Consider the following 21,039-nt stretch of genomic DNA (forward strand, 5'->3'; position numbering starts at 1 on the left):
TATCTGATATTGTTTAGCCGGTAACCATTTAGTAGAATACCTTTTTCAGTTTCGTGCAAAGCTTAAGGAAGGAAGGACATAATAATACGTAGAACCCGAAGTCCAGCAATGGTTCCAGCATCTTTGGTAGCTTGACGTTGTGAGTCATTGAAATAAGCAGGTACTGTGATGACAGCATTGGTGACATTCTTTCCTAAGTATGCTTCTGCTGTTTCCTTGATTTTTCTGAGGACCGTGGAACTGATTTCTTCTGGATAGAAGGATTTCTCTTCGCCCTTGTAGGCAACTTTAATCTTTGGTTTACCAGCATCAATTACTACTTCAAATGGCAAATGTTTCATGCCAGACTGTACAGCACTGTCATCAAAGCGACGCCCAATAAGACGTTTGGCATCAAAAATTGTATTATTGTGGTTCATGGCTACCTGGTTCTTGGCAGCATCTCAAATGAGACGTTCTGTGTCTGTGAAGGCCACATATGATGGTGTAGATCTGTTACCTTGGTCGTTGGTAATAATTTCAACTTTGCCATGTTGGAAAACTCCTGCACAGGAGTAGGTTGTTCCTAAATCGATACCTACAGATGGGGCTTTTTCCATCTTAAAATTAATTATTTGTAGACAATTCTTAAATAAATACTTAAATTACGTGTGCACTACAGCAACGACTGCAATCAAATCGTCTTTTATAAGTCTCTCAATAATTTTGGATAGGACCGGTAGTAAGGCAATAGGTCTATAGTAGTAGACATTAGATTTTTCACCACCCTTATTAAGAGGAATAATAATGGCTGTCTTTAGGCACTCTGGAAATATACCTTTTTCGAAGAAATCGTTAATTAGTGAGACTGGGACTTATGGTCCTATGGTTCTGTATTGGAATCAGACAGCAACAGTACGTCTTCCAAATTCCAACGAAACAGAAGATTTCTCCATTAAAAAAGGAGTAAGGCAAGGTTGTATACTGTCTCCAATGCTGTTCAATTTATACGTAGAAAAAGCCTTCGCAGAAGCAGTGGAAGACTCTAATAAGGGTATTAAAGTTAACGGCATATTTATTAATAACATCAGGTATGCCGATGATACAGCCATAGTGGCAGATAACATCGAAGATCTTCAATGCCATTTGAATGATCTAACTCTTGCAAGTGAAGCTCGGGGTTTGAAAATAAAGATCAAGAAGACAAAATCAATGAAAATCAATGATTATAAGTAGAAATGATTACCCCAACGCAAAGATATATGTCTCTGGAGAAGAAATCGAACAAGTCAGGCAATTCAAATACTTGGGATGTTTGCTGAATGAGGGTTGGGACCCCGAGAATGAAATAAAGAGCAGAGTTGAACAAGCCAGAAATGCTTTTTTGAGGCTTCGTAAGTTTCTGACTGATCGCAAATTGGACTTCAACCTCCGATACAAGATGCTTAAGTGTTACGTGTGGCCTGTTCTCCTGTACGGAATGGAAGCATGGACGTTAAAGGCCAGTTCCATTAACAAACTTGAAGTGTTCGAAATGTGGTGCCTGCGTCGAATGCTCAGAATATTATGGACGGACAGGGTCAGAAATGAGGAAGTACTCAGAAGAGCGGGCTTACAGGATAGGGAACTTTTTAATTATGTAAAAAGTAAGAAGACTGCATACTTGGGGCACATTATACGAGGAGAACGATACACTTTTCAGCAACTGATACTCGAAGGGAAAATAGAGGGTAGGAGAGGTCTCGGACTTAAAAAAATGTCATGGTTGCGCAATATTCGACAATGGACAGGAATCCACAGCTATGAAATGCTTCGCAATGCTGCTAAAAACAGAATTATTTAATCCAGAATATTTAACATCTCACCTGACAAGACGATGTACGGTGGACGCCTACGCAGAAATGCATGGCACCTTAAGAAGAAGAAGGGACTTACAACACATTTTTTGGGAGATTTAAGAAAATTTTTATGCATAGTCCATCAGTACTACAGGAAAAATTGCTTTTGCTACTGATTGTTTGGATCAGTTTAGATTTATCAACTGGTCTTATAAAGAATAAATTCGAGACTTTTTTGAAGTAGGGAGATAGGAAATAGGATTTTGTTGTGGCAAAATAGTCGATGTTATATTTTTAATCACATTAACGAAGTATTCATTTAGATCTTCAGGGTTTAGAAGAGAAAATGTTTGAGTTGTGTTAGTTTTATTTCGAAGATCGTTTATTATGGACCAAGTTTCCCTTTCAACATTTTTAGAGTTTTCCAGACGATTCTCATAGTACATTTTTAGCTGTGTTGTTAAGTTTTAGATAGGTTCCTCTGTACTTAAAGATATATTCAGTGACAAAGACGTTGTTAGTAAATTTCTTGATCTACAGTAGTGAACGCATATTCTTGGCTGATATGCGTGGTAGCCCAGGGTTTGTGATGTTTTGACTTAATTGTAATTAAAGGAAATGCCTTATTGAAACTACAGACAAGCCTATCTAAAACATCACTGTAATTATAGTCCACGTATACCGAGGGAAAGTGCCACCCAGAAGTCAAGCACATATTTTGGAATTTACGAAAGGTCTGAACGGAAAGAATCCTATAGTCGGTTCGCTATATTTACGCGGGTTTCGGATTAACAAAATTATGCTAATGACTCATTGATAACCAGTTGCAGTAAACGACTTCCCAGAAAATTAGGTAAAAACTGCATTAATGGTCATATTTTAAAATACATTAAAATAACATTAGGGTAGGTATAAATTTGTTACAATATTGCAGTTGAATTGATTCTTTGCCAGTGTTGACATTGTATGTTTGGTGGAAATATTTAAAAATGCCTAGACGTGTGTTAGATGTAGATAGTCTAATTTGTAGTGTACATAAGTATTTTATGGATGAAGAAGAAAATGGCGGTCCTTTAAAATCGGTAATGTCTGTTCAACAATGCGTATGTGATGCTCTAGGAATTAGTGAAACCAAACTAAGAGGAGTATTACAAAATCGCAATAATGAACGGCGGAAAGAAGATCACCGAAAAACTCGCCTATCATTGAAAACGAAAGATATTCCAGATGGAAAAAAAATTGAAATTCGTGATACCATTTATCGAATGCGAGCCAACAAGGAACATGTGACCTTAAATACAATTCTCTCGGAATTAAAAGATAGAAAATTTGACGAAATTGGCAGAACAAGTCTATGGCAAGTGATACATAATTTGGGTTTCAAATTTCAAAACGAGGATAACAGAAAAGCCCTTTGTGAAAGAAGTTCTGTTGTGCATAAAAGAATTAACTTTCTAAGAAAATATTCTAAATTAAAAAAAGAAAGGGCAAATTTTATATATTTAGACGAAACATGGATATTTTTTAGGGGTGCAACCAAGAGAATATGGCAAGATGATAACGTAAAGTCTATCAAACATACTGATGAAGAAGGGAAGCGACACATAATTTTACATGCAGGAGGGAAATCGGGTTTTATAGAAGGTGCTGATTTAATATTTTCATCAAAATCAAAATCAAGTGACTATCACGATAATATGAACACAGAAATGTTTGTAAAATGGTTACATGAAAAACTTCTCCCAGGTTTAAGTGAGCCCAGCGTAATTATTTTAAACAATGCACCTTACCATTCTGAAGTATTAAACAAAAGTCCAACGAATTCTTGGACTGTTAATAAAATTAAAGAATGGTTGACAAAGGAACATATACCATTTACACAACATATTTTAAAATCAGAATTATTACGCTTGGCAAATATCCAAGCAAAACCAAAAACCTTTGTTGTGGATCAGATTATTGAAAGTTACGGTCATCAAGTTTTACGTCTGCCACCGTATCATTGCCAGTTTAATCCCATCGAATATATATTATGGGGAATAGCAAAACAATATTATGACAACCATATTGGGCCTAACGGTTATAGCGACGACGCAGTTCGGGAAACTTGGCGAAAGGCACTTTCAATTGTAACTCCAGAAGTGTGGTGCAACTGTATATTCAAGTGCGAGAAACTAATAGAAGATTGGTGGACTCGTGAAAATAAAATAAACGAAATAAGTCCAATCATAATAACAATTAATGGTGATGACAGTGATGATGATGACGATTATGATATTTTTGATGATAATGACTGATTTTCATTTTTGTTGGCAAGTTAAATTTTTTTATTTTTCATTAGAAATTCTCTCCATGGAACAAATATACATAGACTATATTTTCTGTGTGAAGTGTAATATAAAATTATTATTAGGTTTATATTAGCCACATTAGACTCCATTAATAAAGTAATTCTCCTTATTATACTGTCAATTATATAAAAGATTTTCCATTATTATTTAATTAAAAAAAGTTATGGATTATTTTTCATTTCATTTGACCAGTTGATATTTCCCCAAAGAGCAGGTAATTAAAACTGTACTTACAATAAAATTTTTAATTGGTATATACTGCTTCATGATTAGATAGTCCTGCAATAATATAATTGCAGAGCTTACATAAAGGGGTGAGAAATTTGAGACGATGTAATCAATTATGGTAGATGTTGTTTTAGTAATTCTTGTAGGAGAATTAACGTGCATTTTAAAACCATACAATTCGACCATTCTACGATGGTGTCTAACAGTATTAATACGTCTACATTCTTCTCTTATTTGTCAAAATAATTGATTGTATAAAAAGCACATTTTAAATTTAAAACATCTTTTTCGCAAGAATATACTTTTTCACCTGACAAATTGTTCATTCATTCATGAAATTAATATGCTATCTGTCCCTCTGAACCGTTAGCTTTATTTTGAATACAAAGACTACCTCACAGTAAGTTTGTTTACTTCAATAAACGTCTTCAAGCTCTTTCGTGGAATACCCACCGGGTCGGAGGTAGGTCTTCTCGGAAAACACGCTTATCAGCAGGTACTCCGTTATAGAAGGACGGGATTACTTTAAAATCGTTATTACCTAGGCAAATAGAAACAATAACCAATATGCCGTCATTAGTAGATTTATAACCGTAGTGGATCCTTTTGCTAAGTACAATACTAACCACCTGTAGCGAGTATTTGTTGTCATTATACTCACTTCTTATTTGATGAATAATCTTTAAATTTTCAGAATTTATGACCAAAAGAAATATACGAATGAATATTATATACCTAGATAAAATAACATTTTTATAAAAAAGTTTTTATTATAGTTACTAATAATGATATTGTTTAAAAATATAGGTTGGGAATTTTAGTAGATCTACTATTAATAATTTTACAAAATATATAAGAATGATAATAAGGTAATACTAAAAGGAGAATTTACTACACGCATCAAAAATATGTAAGGAACACCACTATTATTCCACTTTTATTTAAACACTTGTTAAATATGTTATGTTATATGTTAAATATGTTGTTGTTGTATGATAAAACATACAATTCGATTTGAAAACTTCTTCTTCTTTTTCTTCTTCTTTCTCTTTATAAGCAATTCTGCTTGTTCATTGGCGGATTAATACCTCTATGGAAGGATGTCACTTCATCTTTTGCGCGGTCATCCGATACTTCTTCTGCCGGTTGGTGGCTTATTTCTTGCTATTTTGACGACACGCGTCTCTTCCATTCTTCTTATGTAGTTATTCCATTCTTTTTTTTCTATTTTGTGTCCATTTACTTGTACACTGTACCTTACATTTTCTTTTAATGTCTTCATTTCTCTTTCGTTTTATCTCCTCATTTCTGATGCTATCCATTTTTGTCACTCTGCAGATAAAACGAAGAATGACAGTAGAACAAGACATACTTAGCTACATCGAAGAAAAACGTTTAATTTGGTATGGACATGTGAGAAGAACAGATCATACAAGGTCGATAGCAAAGATTTCGGATTGGAGCCCAATAGGAAGGATGAAAAGAGGTAGACCCCGAAGGTCATGGAGGGATGAAGTGGACGAGGCCATGGAAAGACGAGATCTTAGAGATGGAGAATGGCAGAACAGAAAGGACTGGAAACGTTGGCTGAAAGAAGGAAGGCGGCGACAGCTGTAAAAATCCTTATATAGATAGATTTCTCTTTCGGTCTCTTAGCTTATTTCCTGTACACACACACACACACGCAGTGATCAACCCTGCCCCTAGGAACATGTGTATACCAATCTAAGAATGGGATCCACATGTCCGAAGATCAAACCGGTCACACTTCGCTAGTCGAAGTGGTACCTATCTGACCCCAGGTTTTTCCTCCACCCCTCCTCATCGTGTGACTTACGTGAGGAGGCTTATGATCTGAAAGTTACTTAAGGTGTCCTGGGTAATGGAACACCCTCTGTTTTTAATGACTGTGGTTATGCCACCTAACTGTAGGGGTAGCCACATCTAGGCTTTTCTCCCAATATTATTTCCTGTAATTTTTCTCAGTACTCTAATCTCTGCCGTTTCCAGTAGCCTTGGCGTTGTGGCTGTGGGTATAGTTTCTGAGGCATATGTCATTATTGACCCAGAGATTGTGTTTACGATCAAACGCATAAAATTGCAATATCTGGGACACGTTATGAGAAATCAGCACCGTTACTCCCTGCTGCAGTCTATATTGCAAGGTAAAGTCAAAGGTAAGCGAGGACCCGGTAGAAGGAGAATATCATGGCTGCGGAATTTAAGAACATGGTTTAAGAAAACCTCAACGGAGCTGTTTCGAGCCGCAGCGAGCAAGGTCATGATTGCCAATATGATTTCCAACATCCGAAACGGATAGGAACCAGAAGAAGAAGAAGAAGAATGTCATTATTGGTCTTTCACTGGTTTTATAAATTCTTGACTTCATCTCAGTGTTAATGTGTCTCTTTCGCCATATAGTGTTTCTACCATATAGTAAATTTCTACTTTACATCTGGTTGGTTCTTTGCTGATTACTATTGTTTTAGTTTTCTGGGATGAGATTGTCATATCAAATTCTTTTGCTCTTATGTTAAATTTGTGGACCAGTCTTTGCAGACTATCTTGGGCTATCAATATTGTGTCGTCTGCGTAACAGAGTATGTTGATTTCTTTGTTTCCCATTCTGTATCATTTTCCTTTGTTAACGCTTTTGATGATTTCATCCATGATCAAATTGAAGAGCATGGGGCTTAATGAATCTCCTTGTCTTATTCCGCTGCCTATTTCTATAGGTTATGCAAGTTGTCCATTTATTCTGACTTCCATTTTGTTGTTTTGGTAGATGTTTTCGATAGTTATAGTATAATATTTAGGGGAGCTTTTCTATTATACAGAAGATGGATTACCACCTGTAAAATTTTAGTTGTAAGTTTTAGCGTAGTATTTGTTTATACCTCTGTAGTTTTCTGGCTGTGTTTTATCTACTTTTTTGAATAGTAGAATTAGTTCGCTCGTTCTCCTTTCTTCGAGTATTTTATTGTGTTTTATAATTTTATTAATTAATGTCGTTAATTGTTCTGTCATTGCTGCTTCACAATATTTTTGGAAATCGTTTGGTATCCCGTCTTTACCTGCTGCTTTTCTGTTCTTCAGGTTTTCAAGTATTTTCCGAACTTTCTGTATCATGTATCCTTTTCTATGTGTTTTGATTCTATTAGTTTCTTTACCTTCGTTCTTTCACCTCTTATAAAGCACCATATTTTCTTTTATAGACCGTAAAAATTATGTTCCATTTCTTTCGAAATGGAACTGTGATCATTTTTTATTGTTTTTATAAGTGCATGTGTTTTGTTTCTAGTTGTCTTGTAATTATGATATGCCATGTTTTGGTTGATATGAATTCCAGATAGCTTTTTTCTTTTCTTTACATGTTTGCTTTACTTCTGTACAAAACCATGGAGTTCTTCGCCTTGGAAACGATTTATTTTTACTTATATTTCTTTCACCAAGAACTTACTTGGCCGATGCTCAGTTATTAGACTTAATTTTTGCCCAGCTTTCTTCTACTCCATCACTTTCTGTGATATATGTATTTCTGCTTTTTTCGGTTATTCTTTTTTGGAATAGGTATCTTGTGGAATCATCCACATCCACAATCAAACTTTCGACTACCACATGTGTGTTTTTATATGTGTTTTCTTTCGGATTGTGCACAATACCAATTTATGATCACTTCCTATTTCTGCTGATGTTAGTGCTCTTACATCCAAGATTTGAGAGGGCAGTAACTCTCTATTCGACAGAATAAAGTATATCATAGATCTTCGTTCTCTACTCTTAAAGTGTATTTGTATTGTTCTTACTGAAAATGTGGAGATTAAAAGAGATGTCCGATTAATAGAGCATTCGTCGCATATCGACAGGCCATTTGGCAGATTTGGCGACATGTTGAGTCGCCAATGCGAGAAGTTTTTCAAGAAACTGGAAAAAAAAAAGAATCCGTAAGCACAATAAAACAAAGAAAACTTGAATATCTCGGCAATATGTGAAGAGACAATATGTACTGTCTATTTCAATTGATTATCCAGGGAATAGACAGCAAGCGTGAGCGCCAGGCACAAGAAAACACTCATGGCTTCAAAATCTGCGTCAAAGTGGTTCGAGCTCTCATCGGTCGAACTATTAAGAAGTGCCGTAGGCAAGATCAGAATTGCCATGTTAAAAGGCAAAGATCATAGTGGACAGGAACCTGAAGAAGAAAAAGAAAGCATTTTTGCCTGTTCCAGCATCAAACTACCGTTCATCTTTTTAAGGATGCCGCCACATTTCTTCCTTTTATGAAAATTTCCATCTGGTAAATAATATGGTCATTTATTTCTTACTCATATTGGAGGAGGAAAAACCTGTCTTATGTTTCCAAATAGAGTATAGACACTTTCAGTTGCTCTAATAGATATATTGAGTATTGTTTTTCTGTTACAATTTTAAACAGTTGTGATTATCGACCTAGTCGAAGGCATGTGATATGACCTCCATGAAATTCTTATATTGCTGTAATTCTTCCCTAATTTATGTATAAGTAGATTTCTGGCCGCGTACTGAAAATAGTTTTAAAAGCATCTTATAATATGAAAATCACTGATTAGTTATCAAAGTAAATCACAAAAAATATTGAAAAATAAATTAATATACTTCACTCCAAACTATTTGTCCATTCATCAAAAGAACAAAAGCAGGTAAAAATTCATTGTGATTCTTTAAACAAAAAGGTGTATTATTAGAAATTTAAACGAAAGTTATCGTTGTGCACACAAAATCAATGAAAATTTACAAAAACAATGGTCTGGAAAAACCCAAATGATTCTTATAACTTTCACTAAGGCGGTGATAGGGACCAGAAGTTATGCAGGTATGATCACTCACTCAATCTAAAAAAATAAACTACAATAAAATACTGAAAAGAATCCACAAGATGAAGGTTTTAAATATGTTTTGGGCCCAATAAAAATCTATAATCCCAAATAAAGTAATCTAATATACTAACACTGTTTTTTTATCAAAACATCCCTTTGGTATATTTATTTAATCTTAAACATCTTGTATAAACAATCTTTATTTAATGCTCTCTCCAAACTTAATGAAAATCCTATAGACAACCCAAAATCCATCGATTGTATTTTTAAGAAGGTTAAAAGAGTAATCGCAGCATAAGCAGGATAATCATAGAAAATCCTCAGTGGTTGAACCGGAGAGCTTATACGCAGTTTTAAAAGCCCGGCCACGGAACACAAAGTCAGCCGTTGCCGATGCGCGAACTAAATAGCAAAGAGGCACACAAGTTTGTACACACGAGATTTAACTTTTATTATATTACGATATTCCCAATTTGTTCCAATTATTTTAGGTTTATAAAAAATTAACTATTTTGTACGAATGATCTTTTATTAAATACGTAGTAGATAAAGAATACTTTTTTTTTTTAAATAATATTAATTTTTTTTTATTTACATTTACGTGCTCGGCAACCCGGCAACTATGGCCACTCGTAGGGGGGCAATTACAAACAACATTACAAGAGGTACATATACTTAGTAGCTTTAATAAGATATGTCATATAAAAATATTTTAAAGTTTATGATAAGATAATATTTTTCTAGAAAACTGAAGAACTCTGTCTATCTGGTTGGAATCACTGACAATGTGGCCTAGCTGCGGTTTTAATTACTCATATACGACCCAAATACCAACTATGGCATGTTACCTATTAAAAACAACATATTAGGTTGTATCTTTTACCTTTTAAAAACATTACCGAGTTTTTATTGAAGTTGGAAATTTTCACGAGCGAGAAACTTAAATTTTCGTTCATAAAACTCTGGAAACTATCTTACAAGCAACAAGCAATTGTCTTCTTCTTTCTTCTTGCATGTAGGCTTTAAAGCCTGTTTCTTCTTCCATATTAGCTTCCTAAATTTTTTAAATTATTGCACCATCTGCTGCTTTACTTGCTTTTAAGTTTTGGTGCCGCACTTCTTCTTCAACATCTCCATAACTAGTTATATCTATTCCATTTATTCCCATATATCTAAACCTTGCTTCCTGCTTTATTATTTTCCCACCAAATTCGATTTTACATCGTAGTGGGTATTTAGATGTTGTCATACATTTGGTTTTTTCTTTTGATATTATCATATTGTATTTCTTGGCTGTTGTATTGAAGATGTGTGGTAATCTTTGGAGCTCTTCTTCTGTCTCGGCTATTAATGCGGCGTCGTCTGCATAACATAATATTTGGATTTCTTTGTTCCCCATTCTGTAACCATGACTTTTACGTACTGCTTGTATTATTTCGTCCATTATTATATTAAAGAGAAGTGGGCTTAACGAGTCACCCTGTCTGACTCCACTTTGTACTGGTATACACTGTGTTAGTTTTCCATTTATCTTTGCCTGTATTCAATTATGGAAGTAGATATTTTTGATGGTTTGTATAATATTGATTGGTATTTTCTTTTCTTTGGTTTCCTTCTTTCTTTCTAATTGGTTTTTTTATACAGTAGGTGTAAGACGTCTTTGAGTTGAATCTGAGGTCTTTGTCAGGTCTATAAAACATAAATATGCTGGTTTATTGTACTCGATGGCATTTTCTGGGATTTGTCTTAGTACAAATATATGTGAGTGCCCTGTATATGGCATATAATTCTACATTAAGAATACTGTAGTACAATGGCAACTTATATTACTCCTTACTACTTATATTCCAACTCCATTGTATTAATTTATTAAACTCCATTTTAAGAATTAAATTTATTTAATAACTCGTTTGTGAGCAGTCTCTTTCCAGGAGAAAGGAAAAATATCCAAAACAAGAAAAACTAAACTTAGATAACCTAAAAGTCTCTGAGGTACAAGAAAGATTTGAGAGAACAGTGGATGAAAAATTACTAGAAGAAAACAGAGCAGACTCCACAATAGAAAACCAATGGAACACCATAAGCAGTATCATACTCAACACAGCGAAAGAAGTCCTAGGAACAAAGACACAACGGAGAGAAGAAACATGGTTCGATGAAAAATGCAAACAAGCTATACAGGAAAGAAATGAAGCACATAAGAATTACATACTCAGACGTACTAGAGAGAGAAAAACAGAATTTGAGAACAAAAGACAAAGATCAGATAAACTGTGCAGGCAGAAAAAGAGAAAGTACGAAAACCAACGGATACTAAACATAGAGAGGGAGTTTAAGGAAAACGAAACACGTAGTGCATACCAATTTATAAAACATCTAAGACAGGGATACAAACCGAAGACTAGCCTCTGCAAAAATAAGAAGGGTGAAATCATTAGCGATATGGACGAAATTAAGAGAACCTGGATGACATATTTTAAAGAATTACTAAACAAAGGGACACAACCACCATTACAACAACAGGGGCAGCAGTAGACACGACAGGAGGTACAACAACAAGAACAGGGGGAAGATGGAGAAGAAAATGAATTAACTAGACCCCAATGCTAGAGGAGGTCCAAACGGCAATCCACATACAAAAAGGCCATAAAACACCGGGAATAGATAAAATACCGGCAGAACTACTCACGCAAGGAGGAAGGAATTTGGCACAACAGATGTACCAGCTAATACGAGAGATATGGATAGAAGAAGAAATAGCAAAATAACAAAAAGCAATATAGCGAACCAACTCTAGCACAATACACTAAACTGCAGAGATTACGGTGGGCAGGGCACGTGGTCCGCATGCATGAGAATAGAATCCCCAGAAAATGACTAAATGCAAGATGCAGGGAAAAATGGGAAGACGAAGTCAATGAGGATGCCAGGAACTGCCTGGGAACGCGTTCATGGAAAAGAACAGCGGTAAATCGAGATGATTGGAGAAGCTTGATGAAGGAGGCCAAGGCCCGATTTGGGCTGTAGTGCCATTGGATGGATGGATGGATGAAGCAGTCTATTTCTGTATCGGATATTATGTCTTGTGCGATTTTGAGCTGTAAGTGTTTTAGAAGAATTTTTCCTAATTTGGTATTTCAGGTTTTTGTACATATGTCTTGAGGACAGGGATATATTTTGAAAGAAATGATTGTTACACTTTTTATGATTGTTAAAAAAAAAACAAAACAAATTAGCTATACATCACACCTTCAAAAACCTATAAGTATAAAATTTTTACATGAAATCGATGATTTTTTCACAGATTACCAAGTGAGGGAAATACATTTTCATTTTTTATACCTTGAAATATCGATGTCGTATTTACAAATATCTTATTTTTTGTTGCCAATCCCTAAACAATTAGTTTTTCATATACCTTTCTCGACTATTGCGACATCTGTAATATACTTAATCTTATTTATTATAAAAATATAACATTTGTGCCTATATCACTATAATATTATCGGAATCAAATAATCAATGAGCCAGTCCCTCGATACACTCAGGTAAAAACTATCGAGCGAAAATGGCCAAAAACCCAACTTGGTATAACTGCATAGTCTCACGCCCAGGTAATTCATAAACAATTACCAATTGTACCACCCTACACCCTGCCCCACTCCCTTCGAACCATCAAGGGATGGTCCCTGCAGCATCGATAGCTTTGTACTAGTTACCTACTCAGTTGGTTAATATCGTTTCGGGTGGACAGGTCGTGATAGATTGACTAGAGGATTTTGTATTTTGTTGGCTCTGTTTCGAAAATTGTTAATTTTGTCGACAGTGCGATTATGTTACGAGTGATTTAGTGATAAGAGCTGGCACTGTGATTATAAACAATTGTGCTTAGAGATAGAAAACATTTTTACCAGGTTTGTTATTCTTTTATATTGTTATAACCATTTTTTTTTTAAATTATAAATAACGGAAAAAATATTCACCATATTTATATTATTTAATTACATTTACATTGTTCTGAAGCTATTTTCTTGTGGTATCTGAAAAATAGTTAATTGAAATATATAATTCTACTTTTTCTCAAAAATAGCCTTGTTAGAAAAAAATATGCCAATTCTACAATGTTGTTGTTAATGTGTGCAAAAACAATAATATTGTTAATAAAAGCAGTACTTTCTATTAAGAGGATTCGCCGGTTAATTAACATTTATTGTAAGATTTTGAATTTAGCGATTTATTTGACTTTTTAGTAATACATTTTCTTCCCGTTCTTCTCCTGTCATTTCTGACACTTTTGGTAGTCTTCTTTTCTTTTATTGCATAGTTTTGTAGATTTGCTTTTACCCATCGGTTTTGTATCTTTCGTGTGGTTTTTAATTCACGTATTATTTGAATTAATGAGCAGAGACACTTTCGTCCGGAATGTCGTAATGAGTTCAGTTTTACCTTAAATTTTTACCTGAAGAAATAACACTTTCGTCCAAGTCAAATATTTTTGCATGTACACTTTCGTCCAGGGGTCGAGCTCAGCGGGGATCAATCCCATAATTAAAAAAAAAGTTGTCTTACTGCGTTATAAAATTTACAACTCACAATATAAATAGCAAATAATAATAAACTTACTTAAAAACTAAAATAGTGGGATGTACCTATATTTAACATATTCCAGCCTAGTAATAGTTTTTTCATTCAAATTTTCTTTTGTACTTTTCAAAAATTTCTCACGAACTACAGTTTTGTTATTAGGTCTGTTACATTTATGAATACTTTGAATTCTAATGTAGATCTTATTTTAATATTGACTGATAGCCTCTAAAAACATGAATATATTCGGATGGTATGTATTAAAAGATTTATGTAAATCAGAATGGAAAGATTCACATGCATTGGTTGTTCTCGTAGTTTCTGATGATTTTGCAGCCCAGAGTATCGGTGGAAATGTTGAGTTTTCATCAACATAAATATGTCTCAACTAAATAATCAATAAAAGCATTTAGTTTGACACTTTCGGAAATAATTTCGATCAGATCAAAAACTAAACAATCACCGACTTCTTGGTGGACTTCTAGAAAAAGAAGACCAAAGCAATAAACAATCCATTTTCCCACTTCAGTTCTGTTTTCTACAATCTACATCCGATTATTTTAGATTGACCCCAAACTGATTTAACAGCCTTATGAATTGATTTTTCAAAATAAATGACAATATCTTTTGAAAGAAAATTTAAAGTTAGCTTTGAACATTTGGTCCTTATCAAATTGAAACATGATTCATGTGTAGATGATAATTTATCTGGCAATAAACAAAATACTAGTGGAATGTATTGGCCATTGTAGTATCCATGAATTGTAAACATTTGATAATAGAATTTTGGGCAATATTTAAATTTACCATCCATATATATTCTAGAACACTTACATAAATGTCTAAGATTTGTCTCACAAGATATAATAGTCAATTTTGCACTCTTATCATTTACTAATAAAAAGTTTTCATTTCTAGACGTGATAATAGGGTCCTCTAATTTTTCTAATGGTTTCAGTACTTCTAACGTTTTTGGTAAAACTGGGAGTAATTTTCTTCTTACATTATAAATACTTCGTTTCACTGATTTCAAATTCATAATAGTTAAATTGGTATTTTCTTCTTCACTTAAAACGAGGTGTAAAATTTTCCTGGGTTGAGTACTCATATCTTCTGCAGCTTTACGCTTAGCTGCATCTCCAATTGTGTAGACGGCAGCGTTACAACCTTTGGTACGACATCTCCATCGTGATTCCTCACTTTTTAACTTTTCGGCAAGATTGAATTTATAGTTATTCACGAATAAAAGAGAAGTATCTCTTTTCGTTGCACTTTTTTTCACCACCATACGTTTGCCGAAATTCTCCATACCATTTCATATTTATATATTTAATATTAATTGCTTCTTCGAAAAGCATTACGAAAATTTACCAGACCCTTTGGATGAACTTGTATACCTCAATTTTAGGGGCTTGGACGAAAATGTATACCTTTTATGACACTCATTATTTTGGACGAAAGTGTAATCATCATCATCATCATCAATGGCGCTACAACTCTTCGTGAGTCTTTGCCGCGTTTACCATTGCCTTCCATGTTTGTCGGTCCTGTGCCAGTAATTCCCATTGTCGCACTCCCATTTTCTCTAGATCTTCTTTGACTGCATCTTTTCACCTTTTTCTAGGCCGCTCTTCAGACCTTCTTCCCTTTGGCCTTTCCCAGAACACATTGTTAATAAGGCGAAATAAATAAATAAAGTGTAATCGCCGGAATTAATCAAATTAATGTGTTGATTTCCAATTAAAAGATTGTTTTCATAATATAAAATCTTTTTTTGACATTTCAGTAACTTTTTATTTATTTTAAAACATATTTTGCTATTCGTATTTGTCATTATACTTTTATACCATAGTTTGATTCGTATTATGTTTAAGTTTTAATCAAACAGCTAATTCATATTTATTTCAGATTATTCTGATTTGACTTATTTTTTTTGTCAAAACATTTAGCAAGTTAGTATTTAAGAGAAGACTATCAAATCAGTTCTTTATTTGGCGTTCCTCGTCTTTTTTATATCTCGAATTGATAGAGAGAGAGAAATATCTCGAATTCCGTATAAATTCAGTTTTTTTTATCAAAATGTCTTAATTTATAAAATGAAAACCTTTGGCATAGTCACAAAAACCAGTGGCAGTATAAAGATTATTGTTTTGAGCTTGATAGACCTCATGTAGTTCAGAAAACATAGCATCGCTGGTACATTTATTAGATTAAAGACAAAAGTCGGTCTCTCAATAACTTTGGGTAGTACCGATAGTAAGACAATAGGTCTATACTGCAGGCATTAGATTTTTTACCACCCTTAGAAAGAGGAATAATAATGGCTGTCTTTAACAGTGAGTCCAGGACTTGCAACATATCCTTTGGGAGATTTTGAAAATTTTTATGGATAGTTCATCAGTACTACAGGAAAATTTACTTTTGATACTATTGATTCTTCGGCTCAGTTTAGATTTATCAACTGGTCTTATAAAGAATGAATTTGAGACCTTTTTTTAAATTGGGGAGATAGGAAATAGGAACTCGTAGCAGCAAAATAGTTGATTGTTATATTTCAAGTCATATTAACGAAGTATTTATTTAGATTTTCAGGGTTTGGGAGGGAAAATGTTTGAGTTGTGTTAGTTTTATTTCGAAGATCGTTTATTATGGACCAAGTTTCTTTTGCAATAGACGATACTGATAGTAAAGCTTTTTTAGCTGTTTTGATAAGTTTGGATAGGTTTCTCTGTACTTGGTAATATATTAAATGATAGAGACGTCGATAGTAAGTTTCCTGATGTACAGTACTGAACGCATATTCTTGGCTGATGTGGGGATACCTTTGGTAGTCCAAGTTTTGTGATGTTTTGGCTTAATTATAATTAAGGCAAATGCCTTATTGAAAATGTAGACAAGCCTATCTAAAATATCACTGAAACTCTAGTCTATATCCTCAGAAGGAATGTACCCAGATGTTAAGCATACATTTTGGAATTTACCAAAGTTCTAAGCGGAAAAAATCGTACCTAAACGTCAGGTTTTTAAAGAGAATTTACTGAGAGCACTAAACTTAATATATGCTGCTTCATTATCAGATAGTCCCTCATTTAATTGTAGAACATACAGCAGGGGGTAAGAAATCTGAGACAATATTATCAATTATGGTAGATGTTGTTTTAGTAATTCGTGTAGGAGAATTAACGGGCATTGTGACTTCATACGATTCGAATATATTGACCAAGGATAGTTGGGTAACAAAAGAAGCAGCGTAATTAATATTGAAGTCACTGTATAGAATTTTTCTGCTTTTATTGGGCAAGTCATTTAATAAATTTAGCAGGTTCTGAGAAAATAGATCCGTGGAAGAGTTAGGTGATCTATAAATGCAAAAAATGTATAGATTAAGATTCTTATTATAATCTAAGGAAAACTCAAAGAAGGCTTCATTCAACAGCAAGTCATATTTTGTTACCGGATAAAAAGAAATCATTATTAGTAGAAAGAACTAGGGTGCCACCATGAGCTGTACTTGGACGATTATACCTAGCAATTGTGGTATATTTTTATACAAAAAATGGCTCGTTGACTTCAAGATAGTGCTCGGTAACCGCAACTACCGGGGAACATCTTAATTCCTCTAGAAACAAAAGTAATTCATCTGCTTTATATCTTATAGATTGAATATCAATCAGAACCATGCTAAAGTTGTCAGCACTAAAATAATTTGAGGATTCTAGTCCCTCAGAATACGTAGTTTTGTTTAAAATTTTCGTATTGGAGAAAACGGAATAATAATTTCGGTGACATTCCCTTGATTTTTGCAGGTGAATAATTTTTTCCGAAGTGAGAGAGAACATAAAGCAGCAAGATCAGCTTCCACCTCAGTTGGACCAATTCCATAGTCACCGTTAAATTCTAGAAGGATTTTTCGTAGATCTTTTTGGGAAGTCCTTTGGAAGCCAAAACAGTTTACCGCTTGTGTTGTTATTTAAAATTTCTAAAAACTGTTTTTTAATATGCGAAGAAAAAACTAATAGGTAAAAATACTCCTATTATTGCTCTGGAAGAACTACAGAAACTCTAAAATTAAATTGGAAGATAAAATATTAGAAGGCTTCCTGGTGACTGGATGCTGTATATCTCCAGTATTATTAAATATATACATTAATGAGGCACTGAGTTAATGGAAACGGAAATGTAAGAGAATACACTACATATTACATTACAAAGATGATCAAATTGTTATTGCACAGGATAAGCAAGATTTAGAATATATGGCAAACTATTATGTACTGAAATGGACTTTTGGAGGAGAGTCACAAGAGAGTCTCGGTTAGAACACATAAGGAATGACGATATTATAAGGCAAAGAGGTAGTACAAAAGAATAGAACAAGCAACTTGTACGGTACGAACACGCCAGACGAATGAAATAAAGCAGAATCTTCAAAAAGTATTAGACTGGTCCTCTCTACTGGAGAAACAAAAATCGAGGAAGAGCGGTAACAACATTGATGAAGAGCATCGCCAAGGCGATGTCTAAAAGAAATCTTGTGAAATAAGACTACCAACATGGAAAAGACTGGCAATTAGGAACAAAAAAGCAACACTTCTTCTTTTAGTACCCTGTCCAATTATTGAACGTTGGCGATCATATTGGCAATAATAACTTTGTTTACGGCAACTCGAAACAGATTAGCGGATGTTTCTTAATACCACTCCCAAAGATTTTGGAGCCAGGATGTTCTTCATCTGCCTGGGCCTCTACTTGCGGCGATCTTCTGATGTATTATGAGGAGTAGAAGGTTATACCTCTCTGGATGTCTCATTCTTCTTCTTCTTGTGCCACTCCTATCGGAGATTGGAAATCATCAAGGCTATCCTGACCTTGTTTACAGCTGACCTAAAGACTTCATTAGTAGTACAGCCAAACCACTCTCACAAATTACGTAACCCTGACATTCTTCTACGGCCTTGATACTATTTTCCTTCTATTTTTCCTTGCATTATATTTTGAAGTAATGCGTATTTATGTTCTCTCATCAGGTGAACCAAATATTCGAGTTTTCTTCGTTTGATCGTTGACAAAATTTCTGGGTATTTTCCTATCCTTGGCATTACTTCAAAGTTTGTGACTCTTTCAACTCAACTTATCTCCAGCAATCGACGGTAGAACCACATCTCGAGACTTTCAATATTTTTTATGTTGTTCTGATTGAGATTCCAGGCCTCTACACCGTATAATAGCGTGTTAAATACGTAGCACCTTAACATTCTTAATCGTAAAGGGATGCTTATATCTCTGTCGCAGAAGAATTTCCTCATCTTTATGAAGGTGGCCCTGGCAATTTCGATACGTCTTTTTATTTCATTGTTTTGGTCTCCAGTTTCGTTTATTGAAGTCCCCAAGTATTTGTAACTTGATACTTTTTCAATTTGAATGCCGTTTATACTAATATGTGCTGGTTGTGTCATGTTCTTTCTGAAGACCATATACTTGGTTTTTTTGATATTGATACTTATGCCATAATTGTTGCAGGCAATATTTATATTTGTAAGTAATCGTTGTAATTCTACTGTTCTTGTAACTAGTACAGTGTCGTCTGCGTATCGAATATTATTTACAACCTCTCCATTGATTACGATTCCTTCGTTTGCTTGCAAAAAGGTTTCCTGGCAGATGCTTTCACTATAAACATTAAATAGCAGCGGTGACAAAATGCATCCCTGTCGTACTCCTCTACGTATTTCTATTGCTTGTGATATCTCATTTTCTATTTTGATGTTAGCTTTCTGATTCCAATATAGATTGAGAATGATTCGCAGATCTTTATTATCTATGTCCTTTCTTTCAAGAATGTCTCTTAGCTTATCATGGCGTACTCTGTCAAACGATTTTTCAAAATAGATAAAACATGCATGTACTTCCTGATTAACGTCTAGGCATCTTTGTGTAAGAACATTCAAACCGAAGAGAGCTTCTCGAGTACCTAGTCCGTTTCTGAACCCCATCTATGTATCACTAATATCTGAATCCAACTTTTGATAAACTCGGTTGTGAATGACTTAGAAATATCGTATGTCTCATTACTTAGTCGAAATATTGTAACTTTCGAATTTTTATTGTTGTTGTTATTTCTGTGCTCTTTTTCATTCAGTCTAAAATTAGTTCATTTGTTATTTGATTAACTTAACTTATCCGTAACATTCGTCGGTAAATCCACATCTCAAATGCCTCAAGTTTTTTCATTGCTGTTGCTGTAAGAATCCAGCTCTCCATGCCAAAAGCCGCAATATGCTTTTTAAGCATATTACGGTAAAAGGATAAGCCGTACGAAAACCGTTTAAATATAATATGTAGTTGTAGTATGACAATTTAGCAATGCAAATCTTCTTAAAACAGTTTGCTATTTTTAAAAGAAATATAGAAGTTTAAAATCACAGCAGAACGCAATAAAAATATGCGTTTTATCTAAAAACTGTTTATGGTAACTCCATTTTTAAACCTTGTTTTGAAATACTTTTTCAAAATATATCAGGGTTTTGTATTTTTACTTATTCCTTTTTTTTTCCTGCCTTCATTTAGACGCTATAATATTGTAGGTTTTCAATTTTATTCAAACAAAATTTCACTTCCACTAAATCCATCTATTTCCAACGAAAATTATATTTAAAAGCTCGGAGAGTTTCTAGAATTGATAAGATCTAAAATTGGAAAGTTTTCGTCGATAACGTCGTCTCTAGCACGTGGTATTTACACCAAAACAAAGCAGGTAAAGCTAAAATATTATATTACAGTACGAAAAGCACCTTTTTATACCTGTACACCCGACAACATTACTTCTATTTTCCTAAAATTTGGTGTTTATTTGCATTCAGGCACTTGTTAAATTTCCGCTCGGATACCTTTTCCTGTACGTATTGAAACCGGCTAATAAGAATTGCAGTTCGTCACTACAATGTTGTCGGTGGGCTCTGTGAGATTATTTTTGCAGAATTGAGTTTTTAAAGGAAAATAATGTGTATAGGTTTTGGATGTTTTGTGTGGGTTTTCTCAAATTTAATTAGGTTTTCTAGGAATCGTTATTTTGTGCCGACAAAGACTGAATATATTCAAAAATACTTGTTCTCTTTTCCATTCTCTCTTACCAGTATTTGTTGAACCCTAGAATTTTAATTTAGAACTGTCTTATTGCTGATTTGGGATTAAATATAAAAGATA

The 21,039-nt window shown here is 34.0% G+C and overlaps 1 protein-coding gene and 1 pseudogene across 3 annotated transcripts in view; one reads left to right on the forward strand and one right to left on the reverse strand.

The window, feature by feature from the left end:
• Window positions 1-21,039, forward strand: part of LOC140449381 (uncharacterized) — a 262,280-nt gene that overhangs the window by 183,665 nt on the left and 57,576 nt on the right. Inside the window, exon 1 of one of the 3 annotated variants that reach the window (XM_072542530.1) lies at window positions 12,926-13,166. The exons of 1 other annotated variant lie outside the window; for it this stretch is intronic. The gene's annotated coding sequence lies outside the window, so the exon portion shown is untranslated. Of the gene's footprint in view, window positions 1-12,925; window positions 13,167-21,039 lie in introns of those variants that run through there. One more of the 3 variants, XM_072542533.1, reaches the window with a different exon arrangement.
• Window positions 63-679, reverse strand: LOC140449960 (heat shock 70 kDa protein cognate 4-like; annotated as a pseudogene).

This window comes from Diabrotica undecimpunctata, chromosome 9 (assembly GCF_040954645.1).
Source record: "Diabrotica undecimpunctata isolate CICGRU chromosome 9, icDiaUnde3, whole genome shotgun sequence".
NCBI lineage: Eukaryota > Metazoa > Arthropoda > Insecta > Coleoptera > Chrysomelidae > Diabrotica > Diabrotica undecimpunctata.